Source organism: Armigeres subalbatus, chromosome 2 (assembly GCF_024139115.2).
Source record: "Armigeres subalbatus isolate Guangzhou_Male chromosome 2, GZ_Asu_2, whole genome shotgun sequence".
Classification (NCBI taxonomy): domain Eukaryota; kingdom Metazoa; phylum Arthropoda; class Insecta; order Diptera; family Culicidae; genus Armigeres; species Armigeres subalbatus.
The window spans coordinates 33326981-33347647 of NC_085140.1; the positions used below are offsets into that span (position 1 = coordinate 33326981).

The following is a 20667-nucleotide window of genomic DNA, read 5'->3' on the forward strand; positions in this document are numbered from 1 at the left end:
GAAATTCTCTTCGAATTTCGAAAGAAATTCTCTTCGAATTTTCTTCGAATTTCGAAAGAAACTCTACGAATTTCGAAAGAAATTCTTTTCGAATTTCGAAAGAAATTCTCTTCGAATTTCGGAAGAAATTCTCTTCGAATTTCGAAAGAAATTTTCGAAAAAAATTCTCCGAATTTCTAAAGAAATTCTCCGAATTTCGAAAGAAATTCTCCGAATTTCGAAAGAAATTCTCCGAATTTCGAAAGAAATTCTCCGAATTTCGAAAGAAATTCTCCGAATTTCGAAAGAAATTCTCCGAATTTCGAAAGAAATTCTCCGAATTTCGAAAGAAATTCTCCGAATTTCGAAAGAAATTCTCCGAATTTCGAAAGAAATTCTCCGAATTTCGAAAGAAATTCTCCGAATTTCGAAAGAAATTCTCCGATTTCGAAAGAAATTCTCGAATTTCGAAAGAAATTCTCCGAATTTCGAAAGAAATTCTCCGAATTTCGAAAGAAATTCTCAGGATTTCGAAAGAAATTCTCCAAATATTGGAAGAAATTCTTCGAATTTCGAAAGAAATTCTCCGAATTTCGAAAGAAATTCTCCGAATTTCGAAAGAAATTCTCCGAATTTCGAAAGAAATTCTCCGAATTTCGAAAGAAATTTCTCCGAATTTCGAAAGAAATTCTCCGAATTTCGAAAGAAATTCTCCGAATTTCGAAAGAAATTCTCCGAATTTCGAAAGAAATTCTCCGAATTTCGAAAGAAATTCTCCGAATTTCGAAAGAAATTCTCTGAATTTCGAAAGAAATTCTCCGAATTCCGAAAGAAATTCTCCGAATTTCGAAAGAAATTCTCCGAATTTCGAAAGAAATTCTCCGAATTTCGAAAGAAATTCTCCGAACTTCGAAAGAAATTCTCCGAACTTCGAAAGAAATTCTCCGAATTTCGAAAGAAATTCTCCGAATTTCGAAAGAAATTCTCCGAATTTCGAAAAAAAAATTCTCCGAATTTCGAAAAAAAAATTCTCCGAATTCGAAATTCTCTTTTTGAATTTCGAAAAAAATTCTTTTCGAATTTGAAGTAAAAACTCCGTCAGAAATGAGGCTTGTTAGCTGGGTTTCAGCACATTATTCGCTGATTCTCAGCATGTTTGATATCTCGGCTGTGCGAATCTCGGTAAAAGTTGAACATATTGCTGAGATTCCGGTTAAAAAAAAGTTTGAATCTGTGGTCATTCAATGATAATAGATTGCCTGTAGGATTTTCTAATGCATTTGGAAGACCAGCTTGATTATGAAAGTTACTCAATCCTTTGCTACCAGTTTGAATTACACGCGGGAACCCCCGCGATTAAAAATACAGATGCAACAGCCGTTCGCCTTCAGCATGATACTACTTTGTTGCAATGCGACGTTTTTGCTAGCTCAGTCAAACCAAAACTGCAGCCAGTGCGTCGGTGTTGTCAATACTTCTTTCCTTATGTTCTTTATATATAGGTATACACACTTAAATTTTTTCACCGATCTCGGCTGTGCAAATCTCGGTTTAAGTTCGTTTGCTGAAATATCGGCTAAATAGATGTATGATTACGGCAGCTCCCTTGAGTGCCGCAGTAAACAAATTACTTTTTCAGCTGATACATCAGCAGAAATTCTCAAACCGAGCGCTCGGCTGTGCGGATCTCGGCAAAAGAATGAAAAAAAGCCGAGCTGAACTGAGTGTGTATATTATTATCGATTCGGTTCCTATATAAGGCATGAATGAAGCTGAAAAATACATCATTCATATCTGAGTTCTGGAAGAGAATAGTAACCCCAATAGAATCCAGGAAATTGTGAGTAATTTTGACAGTTTGACAGTTTCAAAATTAGAATCAGTATCGGTAAAATTTCGGACATACATAAAAACTACCACGATAAACAATCATTCGCGAGTAATATTCACGCTAATTACTTTCATTTTTAGGTAAAAATGCCGAACAAAAACGACGAACACGGCGCTGCAATTCGCCAAGCTATCAATTCCAATCCAAATGCCAAGGGTGATGAGAGGGCGGAAATTATAAAAGAAGCAATAAAACAATCCAATGAAGAGAACAAAGGTCAAGGTAAAAAATAAGCAGTGCAAATGTAATTCTGAATGTAATGAATAAAATTTTATGCAGGAAAATGTTCCCCATCGCGTTTTGTGTTTATTCGAAAACTGTAGCGTTTGGTATTATTGAGCAAAGAAATGGTTGGGTAATTTTGGATATAAATTCTAGGCCCGTCAAAACGCTATCTAGCTTGACTTGTGCCAGAATTACTTCTGACATAACTTGCTTTACAATTTCTGTTTTTGCTTCCCGAAGGATCGCAAGGCTTATTTAACAATCATAAACGATTTTAATGTATTTTCTGTCATCGACGTCCTTACTGTAGTATCAGCAACACAGGCCAAATAGGTCATTGAAGGGATTCAACAAGGGACTGGACGGATGGTGGTGGATGGATAGGGAAGAAGGGACGGTAAACTAACGAGAAGTGCAAATAAAACTTTGCTCTGTGTAAAAGTAGTTAGTTTACTGTTTTGATAACTGAACGCTGCAACAAATCTAAAATGGAATGGAAAGCGAAAAAGTATGATCCGATTCGCAGTTTATCCTAAACTGTACAGATCGCGATCTGTACGATATATAATGCTGTAATAATGCAAAAATAGCTGAAGGGTCCACTATTGGTTGGGGGTCCACTATTGGACACTTTACCCTAGTACACGAATAAAAATCCAAACATTTCAATTGGCAAAAATCTAAAGAAATTTACAAATAATTTTTATGTGTGCGTTAATAACCACCCGCTATAGGAGAATCCACATAAAGGTTATTAGTTAATAAGGGTTATGTGTGTTTCCACATATATGATATACGAATTCACATAGCCGTTATGTGGGAAATGCTATACTCAAAATTTATGTGTGCCACACATAATGGATATGATTGGATTTTTGTCAGTGTAGTTTTCACATGGGAAAACTGTCAAACGCACGCACTGTTCAATTTACGGTCGTATCTTTGATACAACCTTCTCGTTTTCTCAATTTAGGCAGATGAATCGTAAATACGTAAGTTGACAGCCCCTATGTGTAGCCATGCGAAAAAAGAAAAACAGTAAAACACTCACGCTCTAAGGGCAAATGGTTGTCACAATTTGTTCGTAGGTAGAACGGCTAGAGTACCTTACCAGAGCAAAACTCAATCTTGCAATATTTTGTTATGTGCGAGTCACCAAGATAATAACAACGTCCTGGTTGTGGACGGCTTGGTTAGTGGTATGGAAACCACCGTGCCAAGACAGGCTTTAGGCAAGAATATTCCCGCTTCGATTGTGTGCTGTTCAATAGATGGTCTTCATACCTTTCTTTCACACTCTATTGCTATTGCCATCGCTCCCTAGTGAACGGCTTACCATCTGTTGGTTTTCAATTATCTTTCGATTATCTACTCCCTCATACTTTGAGTAGAACTGACCAGTACTAAGATTTTCATTTTTATTGAGAGAGGTCACGCGATCATTCATTACAATCACGGTCGTAAAATTTGTTTCAAAAAAAAATCAATTACGAATAATGATATAGCATTAAACTGGTCGAAGATACATTTTCATCGAATTATCTAATTATAACACACGTTGTTTTAAATAACAACCTTTGATATAAATGAGTTGAAATTTTGATATGGCTAGACGCTCGGGACTGTATTGCACTGAAAGCAACGAAAAATATGATAAAATGATGAACGTGGAAGGATTTCTAATTATAATAGGATCATAATCTGTACAGCTGTTTTTTTAACTAAATATTTATTTTAAAACAGACCGACTAACCAGGCAGCCACCGTAAATAGTTCAATACGGATCTTGCGAAGCGATCCCTTTTATTTTTATTCTGCTGATCTTACTCTATTAAATGCAATCGTTTTTCCTGCAGAGGCGCTAGCAGTCAACCACTTTAGTACCTATTTGATGCGCGGAAATCCCAACACGAAAACACCCAAAGCGACGCTTTATTTTACATCATAGTATGCGCTTTTACGGAAACAACAAAAAACTGTGCAGTGGCAAAAATCGAGTTTCTGAACCTAGGTCCATTTAGAATCCGGAATCATTTATTGTATTGCAGCGGCACGGAAAGTGACCGCTGCAAGAATTGTCGAGAAAGGCACCATCACCGCTAGGTGGATTAATCTGGGGTTTTTGAAGTATAAACCTTATTTGTACGTCAATCCGTTACCGAGATAGAGATGATTTTATTATTCCGGATTCTAAACGGACATAGCTTTAGCGCGTTTATTTAATAAGGTACACCGGGGCAAGTTGAAATGTGGGGTAAGTTGAAACAGAAGCTGTATTTTAGATAGGAAATGACCGAATTCTCTGATTATTTTTTTCAACAAACTACTCCCCTAAACGCACCTTCTGACTGCCATTCCCGAAAGATTGCAGCTTTCAAAAATAATCCCTGCCATTGTTTATTTTTCGCCTTTTGCAAAATCCAAACCAACTATTTGAAATGTTTGAAATGTTTGGAAGAGATTTTTCATCAAATTTTCACGGTAGGTGATGAATAAGCATAATGATTATGAAAAATCGATGAAAGACTCGTTTTAATTTTTGTATTTTGGTTGTTTGATATTGCTCCGCATGTTCAACTCTTCGGGGCAAATAGAAATGCGTGGTGCGGGGCAAGTTGAAACAAAGATTCAAAACGTCACCCTCGCAATCAAAAGTAATTTTTTTTCCAGAATTCAACATGGTCCGTAAATACATACATTCGAAAAACACAAATTTATAAAAACACGTAAACTTCTGAAAATAAATTTAAGAAATTTCCGGCCATTCCGTCATGAATGCGTCTCTCCTACAATGAATGAAAAGAATTAAAAGGGGTCATGATCAAACTGCAGTTTTGAGATTCTTAATCTACTGAGCAGAGTGAGCACTGACTCTCAGAAAAATAAAACATAGAGTATGTAACATTTCGTTAACTTCACCTTTCACTTCCCCAGCTGCCTATTTCTCCAATCGAAGAGTTTATGAGAGATATGATGGCTGGTTAATGTGCATTTATGAAGAAGCCACAATTGAATTAATCAAGTGCACAATATAAATACATACAAGTGAACCAAATAATGGACCATCCTGAATAGTAATCCGAGTGGTCACCAAATAGGAGCGAATCGATTTGATAAATTTTCAGCTCAGTGCGTTCTCCAGAATTTGGTCTCTGAAAATACACTTGTGACTTTGTTGTACACTGCCCATTTTCTTCGACTTGAGGAATTTGCCGTTGAATTTATCAAACTTGTTTTACATGGAGAAACACAAAAAGAATCTAATAAATTGAAAAAAATTGATATATTTACAAAAATTTTACTTAATATTCTTTACCTGTATTTATTGCTGTGGGACAATTAAATGGACCATACTTAAGTTTATTTTTTGTGTTAAAGAGTACCTTTCAATGTGATTTTTATGCGAGTAAATATCAAGATGAGACAACTAAAGTGGGATTTATTTTCAAATTTCTAGAACAAAGCCTACTATTTTATTAGTTTTTCTTAAACAGGAGACAATTTTAAGCTAATTTCTGAAAGAAAATCAAAAGCGTCAAAAACTTACATGGGACTCTTATGCGAATCCAGGCAGTATTATAGTCACCTTTACAACCTCGTGCTTCTTGAGTCTCACTGAGTACATACATTTTGTTATTATAACGGCTTATGGCTAACGGCTTAATTAGCTTATGTCTGAATATAACGCAGTGTTTCAACTTGCCCCGATACGCGGGGCAAGTTGAAACGATGCATATAAAAAAATAATTTAAATATACAAAATATTTATAAAATAGTTTGTTAAGGTAGCTTATTTTTTATGTATAATCTTTGGCCCAAACTAGCAAACACTGCAAATGGATTCAAAATATATCAAAGGGTGATTTTTTTACAGCACTTCGAATTTCAATTTTGAAAAAACCGTTTCAACTTGCCCCGGTGTACCTTAGTTCCTTTATTATGCAATTTAGCGTTCGAGACATTTAATCAGTAAGCTATGTGCTTTTTTGGAGGTATTACCTCCTAAAACTGAGATGAAAAACTATTTTTTTCCACTTTGTAACATATAAGGTTTAAGGACATAGTTGGAAGAGTACCACGATGGCAGTCAATATGGCACCGGACCTTCCACGGGTCAACCCCACACCTCCCGCACTCCTCTCCCACCAACATTCGGATGCATCGAACAGCATCGAATAAAAGTCTAATATTGAAATTACTAACCTGTTCACAGCATATTTATTCACTTCCTATGATAATGGACATGTTTATCCAAAGAGTCCTTTGTATTTCGGCTTGAATATTATCCTAAATCAGCAGTTTCGTGCCGATTTAAAAGCGGTTCGCGATTTGGTGGGTTTATCACTGCACTTCACTTCTTCTCAAAGGGCACGCAAAAAATCAAATTTTTACTCACTTCTCTGCACATGAGCTGCCCGAAAAGTTGATGGAATGCAAATTAAACATCACTTTTCGAAATCAGTCACTTGTTTACACCGAAAACTTAATATAAACTGCTATTTTTGCCCGAAAAAACGATTAAAAACTGATCGCGGAGCGAATGTAAACACCGCGGTGAACCGGCACCGGCAGCAGCAAACTAATAAGTAGGGTGGTTCAGACCGCATCGTGCTTTCGTGCTGTGCGGTTCTTTCTCTCTTTGCGGAAGGAAGTTTTTAATACTACCCGAAGCTATTTTAATTTCAACGGTGCTTCTTAGCGCTATTTGTACCCACTGATCCCGATACGATCTTTGCAAGGACCCGTGCCTTCGTTTTACGTTGGACCCGTTTGCGGAAGTAAAATTCCGACAAGCGGTGGTAATCCTGCAGGGACACCGTTCTGGGAAAAACCTCTTAGAAGGTCACGTCTCCACGCTCAGCAATGAGTATTAACAAAAACAAGAGGAAGGAGTCTCTGAATTCTCCACTTCCTTCAAAGAAACAAGGTTTCAAGACCGTCCTGCCCAAGCGCGGAAAAAATAGAAGGAAGCTGGAGAATTCAGATATTCCTTCTAACTCTAATATCGGAAATAATTCTTCTCCAATCGAACTGAGCAATCAGTTCGATTTGATTAATGATGAATTGAGCAAATCGAATCTACCTCTAGCCCAGGTGATTCGATTCATGCGAAAAAGCAAAGGATTCCGCCAATTGTGGTATCTGTTGCCGAGTTTTCTGGCTTCCGGAATGAGATTTTGAGTAACCTTCAGGGGATCAAGGTTTCATTTCAGATTGCTAGGAAGGTGACTGCCGCGTTTTGCCGGGATCCTTTGACGATCGCAAACGTCTTCTTCACTATTTAACTGAGAAGCGCCATAAATTCTTCACATACGACGACAAAACTGAGCGATTGTTCAAAGTCGTCTTGAAAGGTCTCCCAGTGATGACAAATCACTGGATGAGATTAAAATTGAAATTTCAATTACTTGGATTTTCACCAGTCCAAGTAATTAAGATGAAAAAGAAATCCCACTCTGGTACTTCCCAGAGGGGCATTTCTCAAGAATTTTATTTAGTTCATTTTAACAAAAGTGAACTAAATAATATGAAAAGTTTGGAAAAGGCCTGTATTATGTCTCATGTCCGTGTTACATGGGAACATTTCCGCAGGCCTGGGGGAAACTTCCAAAACCCTACCCAGTGCCGTAAGTGCCAAAAGTGAGGTCATGGAACCAAACATTGTCACATGGATGCTAAATGCATGATTTGTGGTGGAACCTCTCACGCCAAGGACGCATGTCCTGTGAGAGAAGATTCCAAAAAATTTAAGTGCGCAAACTGTGGGGGTAATCATAAATCCAATTTCTGGGAATGCCCTTCACGCAAAAAAGTTTTGAATTCCCGTGCAAAATTGATGACGGGAAATTCCAATCGGATCCCAGATTCGATGGGTAGAAATTTTTCAAACGCTCAAATTTCGAAACCGGTTACCGGTCGAGCAATTCATACCCACCACAATTCACAAACAAATTTTGCCGCTCGTCAACGGGTAGCAAGCACTTCAGTAAATTCCAATTTTTCTACGTATGCAAACATCGCTGCTGGTAGACCAAATTTCTCTTCTCTAAATGAGGTTTATACCCATGTCCCAACGGAAAATAACGGTCATGTTGCCGATTCAGGTAGCATGACTGCTTCCGATTTTGATTTTTAACTGAACAATTGCATCACATGATTGATGCAATGTTCAAAGCAAATACCATACCAGAAGCTGTTCAGGTTGGTATAAAGTACACACAAAAAATTGTTATCGGACTCCGTTTTAATGGATCTAAATAATTGTGTGAAAGTTCTAAATTGGAATGCCCGCTCTCTAAAGGGTAAGGAAGATGAATTATTCAACTTCCTTTCAGTTCATAATGTGCATATTGCCATTATAACTGAAACGTATTTAAAACCAGGACTCTCCATTAAAAGAGATCCAAACTATTTTATCTACAGAAATGATCGTTTTTTTTTTTTTTTTATTAGCTTTATTAAGGAGACTTGCAGCCCCAGGCTGGCTCGCCTCCGGGAAATGATCGTCTTGACAGCGCCTGTGGTGGGGTCGCCATTGTCATTAATAGACGTATCAAACATACATTATTTTCTTCTTTTGAAACCAAAGTTTTTGAAACCTTGGGAGTTTCTGTTGAAACAAATTTTGGACAATTTTCCTTCATTGCAGCCTACTTTGCCTTTTCAATGCAATGGGCAGCAAAAGAATTTGTTGAAAGCTGATCTTCAAATTCTGACTCGCAACAAATCAAAATTCTTCGTAATTGGTGACTTCAATGCCAAACACCGTTCATGGAATAATGCTCAAAGCAATTCCAATGGTAAAATTTTATTTGAAGATTGTTCTGCGGGATATTATACTATTCAATATCCCAATGAACCAACTTGTTTTTCTTCCAGTCGAAATCCTTCTACAATTGATTTAGTTTTAACGGATTCAAGTCAGCTGTGTGGCCAATTGGAAACTCATGCTGACTTTGACTCTGATCACCTTCCTGTGACATTTGAAATCTCACAAGAAGCCATTTATAATCCAATCAGCTCTACTTTCAATTATCATAGGGCTGATTGGGATTTATATAAAACGTATATCGATAGGAATTTTGATGTTTATATTCCTCTCGATACCAAGAGTGATATTGATAATGCTCTCGTATCTTTGACAAATTTAATTGTCGAAGCCAGAGGCATTGCAATTCCTAAATGTGAAATTAAATTCAACTCCATTATTATTGACGACGATCTTCAGCTACTGATCCGTCTTAAAAATGTGAGGCGAAGGCAATACCAAAGAACTCGCGATCCCGCGTTGAAAGTTATTTGGCGAGATTTGCAAAATGAAATTAAAAAACGTTTCGCTATTCTGAGAAATACCAACTTTGAGAATAATGTCTCGAAGTTGGATCCCAGTTCGATACCCTTTTGGAAATTAACGAAAATTCTTAAAAAACCTCAAAAGCCAATTCCAGCGCTTTAAGAGGAAAATAAAATTTTATTAACAAATGGCGAAAAGGCTCAAAAACTTGCTCAGCAGTTCGAGAGTGCCCATAATTTTAGTCTAGGTCTCACTAGTCCAATTGAGATCAGGTTACACGAAGCATCGAAGACATTCTCAACCAAGAGAATGTTTTTGACCCTTCGTTGGAAACTAATTTGGATGAAGTGAGATTTATTACTAGAAAATTTAAAAATATGAAAGCCCCGGGTGATGATGGTATTTTCTACATACTTATCAAAAAACTTCCTGAGAGCTCTTTATCCTTTTTGGTTAATTTATTTAACAAATGTTTTCAATTGGCATACTTCCCAGATAAATGGAAAAACGCCAAAGTTGTTCCGGACAAAAATCCAGCTGAGGCTTCTAGTTATCGCCCAATCAGTTTGCTTTCTTCAATAAGCAAACTGTTTGAAAAGATTATTTTAAATAGAATGATGGTTCATATAAATGACAGTTCTATTTTTGCTGATGAGCAATTTGGTTTTCGCCATGGGCATTCAACCACTCATCAGTCTTTAAGAGTTACGAACTTAATTCGGCTCAACAAATCTGAAGGATATTCGACTGGAGTTGCTCTTCTTGATATAGAGAAAGCATTTGACAGTGTGTGGCATGAAGGTTTGATTGTAAAATTGATGAATTTTAATTTTCCTCTGTACATCATTAAACTGATCCAAAATTATTTATCAGATCGCTCGCTGCAGGTAAACTATCAGAATACTAAATCTGATAGATTACCTGTAAGGGCTGGTGTTCCCCAAGGCAGCATACTGGGGCCCATATTGTATAACATTTTTACTTCTGACTTACCTGATTTACCACCAGGGTGTCAAAAATCTTTGTTTGCAGATGACACGGGCCTTTCAGCCAAAGGGCGAAGCCTTCGTGTCATTTGTAGTAGATTGCAGAAAAGTTTGGATATTTTCTCCACTTACTTGCAAAATGGAAAATTTCCCCGAATGCTTCCAAAACTCAGCTTATAATTTTCCCACATAAGCCGAGAGCTTCTTATTTGAAACCTTCTAGCAGACATATTGTCACTATGAATGGGGTTCCAATTAATTGGTCTAGCGAAGCTAAATATTTAGGACTTCTGCTAGCTCAAAAATTAACTTTTAAAAATCACATTGAAGGCCTTCAAGCCAAATGTAACAAATATGTTAAGTGCCTATATCCACTTATAAACAGAAAATCAAAACTTTGTCTTAAGAACAAACTTTTGATTTACAAACAAATTTTTAGACCTGCCATGTTGTATGCTGTGCCAATATGGGCTAGTTGCTGCAATACCAGAAAGAAGGCACTCAAGAGGATTCAAAATAAAATTTTGAAAATGATTCTGAAGTTGCCTCCGTGGTATAGTACCAATGAACTTCATAGAATTTCTAATATTGAGACATTGCAACAAATGTCCAACAAAATAATTTCCAATTTTAGACAAAATCGTTGCAATCTTCTATTGCAACGATTAACTCCTTGTACCCTTAGTATAAAATAGGTTAAGTTTAGTTTAAGTTGAAAACATTGTAATTCCTACATGGTTCAATTCAACCAGAGGAAAAAATTCTAACTGCCAGAGGCAATTGAAATGTATTAATAATAACTAAAAGCGTAACATAGCAAATAAGCGAATAGTCTAAGAGATGAATGCATGTATTAGAAAATTAGCAAATAAAATTAGTTAAAAAAAAAAAAAAAAAAAAAAAAAGTAGGGTGGTTCAAAAAATAATGTTGCTCTGCCACGCTCAGTCGATTATGATTTATAAATTGGGTGTCATCCAATGGTTTGGGCTGGTTTGAATAGAGGCTTACCGTGCACAAGTCGTTTCAGGTTTGTATGAAAGTTGATATGCCGAGGTTGAATTTAACATTATTCTGATTCTGGCACTCCGTCATTGGGCGCTAGCGAGGGGGGAGACCATATGACTGGATGAAATATTCAAGAGCTTCAACTCCATAGACAATCCATATTAAATGGTCGTTCCAATAGTTGGGAGTCGATTTTAATCGAGGTAGCGAATCTATCGCATGATAATTAGCCTTCTCAGAAGGCATCAGTGAAACGTGCAATTCAACAAAAAACCCAAAATTTGTCTGTAATATCTATCGCACCAGGGGCAGATACTTCTAGTCTAGTCTAGTCTACACTATCGCAGATGCTTCATACAAAAAGTATGACATAAGGGTGAGTGGGGTATAAAATGCTATATTTGCGTTACGTAATCAATGGATCTTTCCTGCGGTGCGATTTTCGTTCAGTGAAGTCTCTGGAATGTTGCTTTCAGCTATGTGGGATCTCTTTTCGCCAGCGTTTGGAGGGGAGGCGCCGTAGCCAGTGTAATAAAAGGTTTAGTTTCCCATACTAGTTTTCATAAAAACCGGCTTGCGCTGAACCAGTTTTTGTTCAAATCGGTTTTTTGAGGACACTCGGAGTTTCTAGGACGGAATCGAGTGAGCGTGGTGGAGCTGGGTCGTTTTTTGACCCACCCTACTAATATTATTTGTTATTTTATAAATACGACACCAATACTACTACAGTATATGACAGTTTTTATTGTACCAATACTTTCAAAGCTTTGTTTTGGTACTCAACCCACCTTCACCTTAATTCTTCATGAAAGTTGTAGCAAAAGTTCTCCTGAAAATCTTTGTCGACACACACAGATAGAAAAAGTTGTTGAAATTTACACGAAAGTAATGCACATAAAGGAAATGCCAAAAAGAGCGTAATTTTAAACGATATTTTCGCTTGGATGTATGCAATTTGTATAGCATTATGCCACTATTTATTCGATCAAGTGGTATAATGCTATACAAATTGCATACGTTTAGGGTGAAATTGATGGAAAAGATTCATGTATGCTCAGAATAGTGTAATTTTGCGCGTCTGTATTTCTTACGCGCTGATTAGTTTTCATTATTTTTTTCTGTGCACCAAGTTCGTAATTCCGTAACTTATAGAGATTTTTTACGTTTTATGCTGGTAACCCCTTAAAATGTTTTTTCGACGTAAACTACGTCTAAGGGGAAGACTCGGATACAGGGGGACAAATGAAAATTTCCAAATTCGAGACCGTCACGAAATCATGTAAGATTTTGAACTCTAATCGCGTCTATATCTTCCGATGGACTTTTGAGATTAACATACCACTCTACGCGCCAATTCTCTCCCAATTTGTAAAATCCACTGAAACTTTCAGTTAGGCCGTTAAAATAGGGTATCGGATCATTTTGGAAGCACCCTCTTTTCTTGCCCGCAAGAGTCACGTTTCGGTCGTCGCCGTTTAGTGCGGTTGGCTTTTGGACTTTGCTTTTTGTGCGGTGTTTCGCATAAAAGGTAGAACAAAGGAGCCGGACCAGTGACCGCGGTCGAAACAAATGTAACGAAAATGCGTAATGTAGTGCATGGTGTATAAAAAGTGATGCAGATAGGGGCATGTTTGTGCAGGCATGAGACGTTCAATTGTTATCAATGCCAATGCCCTTGCTAGTAATGCAATCATCGCAATTTAATTGCATAAACATGTTTATATTTAAAAACGACTTTGGAAAAATGTTGAGCATTTTTTTGCAAACTGAAAACTAATAAGGCCGTTACACATATTTATTAAAAACTAGCGAAACAAATCCAGCTTTGTCCGGATGTTGAAATGTCACAATGAACTATTTGCAGCACCACACTCTTGATCATTTTTCGTCCGTTTGTTTTGTTTTCCTCAACAGCTGATCCAAAATAGTATTCTAATGATTTTTTACATTTCCCCGTTAAATTCACCAACTTTTTGTATATACAAACCTTGTGGATCCCAAAACGAATCGATTAGGGAAAAAATCTTGCAAATCGATCAAGCCGTTCGCGAGTTAAATCGTCAGGAAGGAAATCTCAACTCATTTTTATTATATAGAAGATTATGGTCTACGCAAGGTCAAGGTCTACTGGCCTCCGACTCTCTGCAAAGTCAAGTGGGAGCGGGTAATCTTCTTCTTCTTCTACTGAATCGAGCGGCGTAAAAATTTGAATGCAGAGGTCCAGGGTTGTGTTGAATCATTCTCACACGATAATGATTGGAGTTATCATTTGATAACATCTCAGGTGTGAAAAGTAGGCGAGTTTTCCTTGGCGATAACTTTTCAAATTTTGGAATCAATTGATAATAAACACAAAATTATCAATTAAATTTAAACCTTTCCAATACAAATTTAATGTCAACAATGAAGGTCATTCTGATGCTTGGCATTGTGTTTTATTGTTATGTAGAGAAATAAGTTCAAAAAGTAATGGTAAGTGCTAAAATCAAGATACAATTGTTGAACGATTCTCACTCGCTAGCGAGTTTTTATCAATTGATAATTTGGATTTGTTATCGCATGAGAGTGTTGCTCATCCTCGATTATTTGAAAATTTGATTTTTCCCATGCCTGCAGAGGTCTTTGGGGCCGAGGAAGGTTCTTAAGATGGTTCGAGACCCCTCTCCTCTTTGAAACCTGGCTCCTATACAAATGAAACACCAATTTCATCATAACTCGAGATCAAGCAAATGGAACCAAATCTGGCGTGTGGAGGAAAGAGGGGCTCCCATACAAATGAACCAAAAATTTCTGCATAACTCGAGAACTAATCAGAGAATAAATCAATTTCAATAAATTTCATGCACGAGCTAACTCACCTGCGATTCTGCAGGGGGAGCATCGCGCTTGAGTTTCTCGGCCAGAATCGCATCGCTTCGCTCACTCACCGAAAAATGATTTCGTTCTAAAAAGCGTCAAAACGCAATCGAGGCGTATGTTAGCCATTGTTTTAGAAGAAAAACAGTTAATTCAATGCATTCAACAATGAAGAACGTAAATATCATGCAATGATGCAAATTGTGATTCGAATCATGAGCAAATCTCTGGGCCATGATTCTGATGGGATTTGACTCACGCATGGTTTGAATCGTCGATTAGATTAGAGATTTTGAGATTTTACCAACACTTGTGACACTGCCAGACAGTGGGAGTTAGATTGTAATAACACACACCCTCTTTTCCCGTCCGCAACGTGTACTACTCGCGCGCATCACCACCAAATTAATTGGGTTTTGGTACATGATTGACATTTTATGATTTCTAGTGATGCACGAAAAACAAGATATGCCTATGATTGGAATGTTTCTGAATAATAAAAGTTGCAAACGGAAAATATTTCTATTGAAATGTTTCATCAAATGCTTCAAACCCCAAATGTAGGCAATTCGGATCCAAGAAAGGCATCATTACCACTGAGGAATAAATTTGGGTTTTCACAGTAATTTTTTTTAAACAATTGTCGTATCCAACAATTTTCATATCTTAAGATACGCTAGTTTTGTTCGAAACCAGTGACATAAGTAATCAAATGAATTTTCTAAAAATATTCATGTATGATGGCACTACAATCCTCAATGAACAAACTGTCTTACGTAGTTTACGTTGGGCGGTTGTGTCTTGTACATAACCCTTCTGATTTTTTCAAAAAGATATCATTTTCATTTCTGCATTTTTTACATGTTCTAGAAGGTTTTAGATAATAATAAAATACGACGTTTGGTGGCTATTGTGACTTAAAAACTTATAAAATAAAAAAGTTATAACAGTTTTATTGGATTTTTTAGTCATATTTGATTCAATTGCTACATGACAACGAGCAACTTGTGGCAGTCAATCTTAGACTACGTTCAGATTATAAGCTATATCACTTGATATAGAGCATCTTGACATCAGTGTTTGTACATCTAGTTTTCACTGGAAATAATGCATATGGCATCTCATGTCAAGATTCGCTATAATATAGCGACAGTTCAAATATTAGCTTGAAGTTCATTACTAGTACCTACCTTGTTATGCGTATAATAGTACGTTCAGATTATGAGCTATATCACTTGATATTATCAAGTGACTAGCTTTATGTACCCGGCCTTGCTCGGAATTGCCAGTTTGGTTTGCAGTTTTCTTTTACAATCGGAAAATGATAAAACCAATTGATCTACAGGGTAGCTGTGTTTACTTATCAATACTTTATCATTTGATTAAAAGAAGGCTTTTGGAAACATTGACTGATTTTAAAGAAGGGATCGTGGGTTTGAAAGGTCTTATTCCGGGAAAACGTCTATTTCTAAAGAAGGAAAAACATTCATCGATGCCATATTCGGGCAACGCATATTTTTAAAGAAGGGATCACACCCACCATTGCCTTATTCCGGGCAAATGCCTACTTTTGAAGAAGCAATCACATCCACCATTCAGAAGGAAACACATTAATCATTGCTTTTCACTGGGCATACAATTATTCCGATGAACAACAATACCCAATCCCAATACCCCCCCCCCCCCTTCCCATTCCAAAAGTCCAGCCTCTCTATAATAGTTTCCTTTGGGTAGGGATTACGTGCTTACGTGTTTGGTTTGAATTGACCTATGCGATAAAAAGGTATACTAAACTGTTCGTTTAATGAATATACCCTCTCTCTCATTTAGGTATGGCACTCATACCCAGTCTGATATAGTCTTCCTTAGACAGATAATATGGGTTCCAAATTTGGTGGACATCGATAAATGGGTTCAGAAGTCATGCTGAGTTGATCGATAACTAAACAACACCCCCTCTCCCACACCCTCCCCGTTTTTTTAAATTACTTAACCACATCCGCTAAAATCGCGTCCTTAGGACAGACAATATTTGATACAAATTTGGTTCAAATCGGTCATGAGGCTCAGGATTTACATTGAGTTGATCGATTGCTAAACAATACCCTCCCCCATACCCTCCCTCTTTGTAAAGAACACCTCCTCCCACACCCTCCCTCTTTTCCAAAGAGCATGCCTAACCCCTATCGTCCCTTCTTAAGATAAAGAATTTGTGTTCCAAATTTGGTCGAAATCGGCCAAGGGTTCAAAATTTAAACTGCGTTGATCAATAGTTAAGCAATACCCGTCCCCCATACCCTCCTCCTTTTCCAAAGAGCACAATTAACCACCCTATCGTTCCCTCTGTAAGACAAAGAATTTGTGTTTCAAATTCGGTTGAAATCGGCCAAGGGGTTCAGAATTTACACTGAGTTGATCGATAACTAAGCAATACCCCTCCCCCACACCCTCCTCCTTTTCCAAAGAGTATGCTTAGCCCCCTATCGTCTCCTTCTTAAGATAAGGTAATTGTGTTCCGAATTTGGTCGAAATCGGCCAAGGGGTTCAGAATTCAAACTGCGTTGATCGATAACTTAGCAATACCCCTCCCCCATACCCTCCCCCTTTTCCAAAGAGCATGCTCAACCCCCCTATCGTCCCATCCTTAAGATAAAGAATTTGTGTTCAAAATTTGGTTGAAATCGGCCAAGGGGTTCAGAATTTACACTGAGTTGATCGATAACTAAGCAATACCCCTCCCCCACACCCTCCTACTTTTCCAAAGAGTATGCTTAGCCCCCTATCGTCTCCTTCTTAAGATAAGGTAATTGTGTTCCGAATTTGGTCGAAATCGGCCAAGGGGTTCAGAATTTAAACTGCGTTGATCGATAACTAAGCAATACTCCTCCCCCCATACCCTCCCCCTTTTCCAAAGAGCATGCTCAACCCCCCTATCGTCCCATCCTTAAGATAAAGAATTTGTGTTCAAAATTTGGTTGAAATCGGCCAAGGGGTTCAGAATTTACACTGAGTTGATCGATAACTAAGCAATACCCCTCCCCCCACACCCTTCCCCTTTTCCAAAGAGCATGCTTAACCCCCTATCGTACCATTTTTAAGATAAGGAATTTGTGTTCTAAATTTGGTCGAATTCGGCCAAGGGGTTCAGAATTTAAACTGCGTAGATCGATAATTAAGCAATACCCCTCCCCCCATACCCTCCCCCTTTTCCAAAATGCATGCTCGACCCGTCCCCTCCTTAAGATAAAGAATTTGTGTTCTAAATTTGGTTGAAATCGGCCAAGGGATTCAGAATTTACACTGAGTTGACCGATAACTAAGCAATACCACTCTCCCCACACCCTCCCCCTTTTCCAAAGAGCATGCCTAACCCCCCCTATCGTCGTCTCCTCAAGATAAAGAATGTGTGTTCCAAATTTGGTTAAAATCGGTAAATGGGTTCAGAAGTTATGCTGGAACATACATACAAACATACATACAAACATACAAACATTGAGTTTTATATATATAGATATAGCTCATAATCTGAACGTACTATTATACGCATAACAAGGTAGGTACTAGTAATGAACTTCAAGCTAATATTTGAACTGTAGAGTTGTAAGCGAATGTAAGGAATGTTTTATCAAAAAACCATTTCCTAATTTGCTTGCCAGGAAGAAATCAATCACCCATCACAAGGAGTTGACGAACCGTACACCATGCGTCTCCATATGCTTGTATGCTTATACCTCAAACATGTTTAAAATGGTTCTTTCACAAATGACGTAACGCAAAAATTGATGATTTTGGACCCCTCCCTCCCCCACGTAATACTTTTTGTATGGAAGGTTTATTTGTTTTGTAACAGTTGGTCAGACCCCCTCCCTCCCCCTACAGCATTAGGTGATTTGTGAAAGTCCCCAAACTTGTTGGCATAATAAATCTTCATAAGTAATGAAATTGCGAACTTGGTGTCTTCGACAAAGTTTTTCAGGAGAACTTTTGCTACAAGTATCACGATGGCATATATGTATGTACCTTCCATGTTGTAAAGTGAAAAAACAATTTTTTTTCGTCTCACCTTCCCCTTAGACGTAGTTCACGTCAAAATGTGGTCATATTACCAATTTACTATTCATATGAATATATTAACTCCAGCTACTCCCTCCGACGCACGCTTGTGATTCCACTTCCGACATCAAACTTCTGCCATCGCCATGCAATTATATTTTGTGCTCTTGAGATGCAATTTTTACGATGACCCAAAATGATTTCCATCATGTTGAATTTTCAGCCGTAACCTTTCCGTTGGAAGCGCTACCCACGCCATCGATGGTAACGAATTTTCTGCAGCAAGAACGCCGACGACCACCACCGATGCTGATAGATAACCGCTGGGCCGCTTCTCACGAAATTTCGACCAAATGAAGCGCACCTATGCTGATGCTGGGACCGCTCTACCCTTGTAACGAGCATGTCGTTTCATGTTTTATTGTTCAATATATGTTACTCGTAATATCCGTTATTTATTTAAATTAATTTAGTAATTTGCCAAAAAAAAGTTGAACCAGTCTAGAGCCCAAAATACAAATTCACTGCATTAGCGTTCATTTTCGTTCATGAGCGACACTCGCAAGAAGCGCAAAACAAAATTGATTATGTGAGTTCCTACTGACGTTGTGAGCGGCCGAGGGAATTAATTGCCCATAAAAATGGATCAAATCTGCCGGGTGGCTTGTAGCACATGCTATCGCCCGCGTGCATCGACCCGTTGGGAATCCTTTCAGGATGCGTTGACCTTTGGCGTTTTCTTTCCACTTAAGATTTTGGGGCCGAACAGCGAGATGGATGATTGAAGCTGTTCGTGGAAAGAGACGCAAACATGCGCGAATATGATTATTTAGAGCGCGAGAGTAATTTTCGGAATCACGAAATTATCTTCGTGATGTCCGGTGATGCAATATACAATTTGGCGGTTAATCTGAGGATTCCCAAGTTGATCAAGTTCACTTCGAACTGATCCGTGGAAGAGGCAGTAGTGGCCCAAAGTTCTCGCGCCGTGCTGTCTTTTCAAAGTTTGTAGAACAAGTCATTGTGTGTGCGATTGTTAATAGGCGATGTGTTATCGTGTGTGGCTTTGTGCAATTGAAGGTTTCTTGCCAAGCCGTTCAACCGTCCGCAACCTCACAACCGAACGCCAGTGGCCATTTCTGATCCCACCATCAGGCTCAGAAGTTTTCCCGGGGCACGCCGGACGTGGGACGCTTCCGTTTTTCTACGCTCCCTAGGCAGGACGTATCAACAGCGCAATCGTTATTTCCGTTCCCCTAGTGACGACTAGGGAAACCTCGACGCACGTGTCGCGTCGCGCACAAAGAAAGTAAGTTTCCGATGATCGAGTGAACCGACCGCCAACCAGCAGCAGAAAGGCAATCCGCCTACCCCCCCCGGCGGCAACAGAGCTTCATCACCGAACGAGAGAGCAGCAGCGAATTCACCGCCACCCCCTTTCCGCTCATCCGGCGGCGTCATCATCGTCACCATGTAAAGGTCTGTGAGTACCCACCACCTATTATATTCATGCGCATGGCAATTTAATTCACGCCACAGACTAGCTTCTGGGTAATTTTATTCACAAATCGCATTAGTAGCGTTTCTTTTAGCGGACAGTTTCAGTCAGCCATCCATCTAACTTCCCGGACCAAATTTAAAAACTGAGCCTTTTTCCCCTGAAAGGTCTCAACGGTCGGGCAACCCAAATATTGGTGGATGGTCTCCCTCGGGAGTGGCGCTTAAGCCATCTCACTTTTAAGCCGGGAAGGTCAGACCGCATCGTGCTTTCGTGCTGTGCGGTTCTTTCTCTCTTTGCGGAAGGAAGTTTTTAATACTACCCGAAGCTATTTTAATTTCAACGGTGCTTCTTAGCGCTATTTGTACCCACTGATCCCGTTACGATCTTTGCAAGGACCCGTGCCTTCGTTTTACGTTGGACCCGCTTGCGGAAGTAAAATTCCGACAAGCGGTGGTAATCCTGCAGGGACACCGTTCTGGGAAAAAACCTCTTAGAAGGTCACGTCTCCACGCTCAGCAATGAGTATTAACAAAAACAAGAGGAAGGGGGAGTCTCTGAATTCTCCACTTCCTTCAAAGAAACAAGGTTTCAAGACCATCCTGCCCAAGCGCGGAAAAAATAGAAGGAAGCTGGAGAATTCAGATATTCCTTCTAACTCTAATATCGGAAATAATTCTTCTCCTATCGAACTGAGCAATCAGTTCGATTTGATTAATGATGAAATTGAGCAAATCGAATCTACCTTTAGCCCAGGTGATTCGATTCATGCGAAGAAACAAAGGATTCCGCCAATTGTGGTATCTGTTGCCGAGTTTTCTGGCTTTCGGAATGAAATCTTGAGTAACCTTCAGGGGATCAAGGTTTCATTTCAGATTG

General features: G+C 38.5%; 1 protein-coding gene and 1 long non-coding RNA gene across 4 annotated transcripts in view; one reads left to right on the plus strand and one right to left on the minus strand.

Moving 5' to 3' along the window:
• The window catches only part of LOC134218433 (uncharacterized), a 914466-nt gene that overhangs the window by 657458 nt on the left and 236341 nt on the right, over positions 1-20667 (minus strand). The window lies entirely within an intron of this gene.
• LOC134218431 (uncharacterized) lies at positions 1493-2158 on the plus strand. Its single transcript, XR_009981349.1, has 2 exons — positions 1493-1819; positions 1951-2158. It is a non-coding gene; the product is annotated as an uncharacterized LOC134218431 (long non-coding RNA).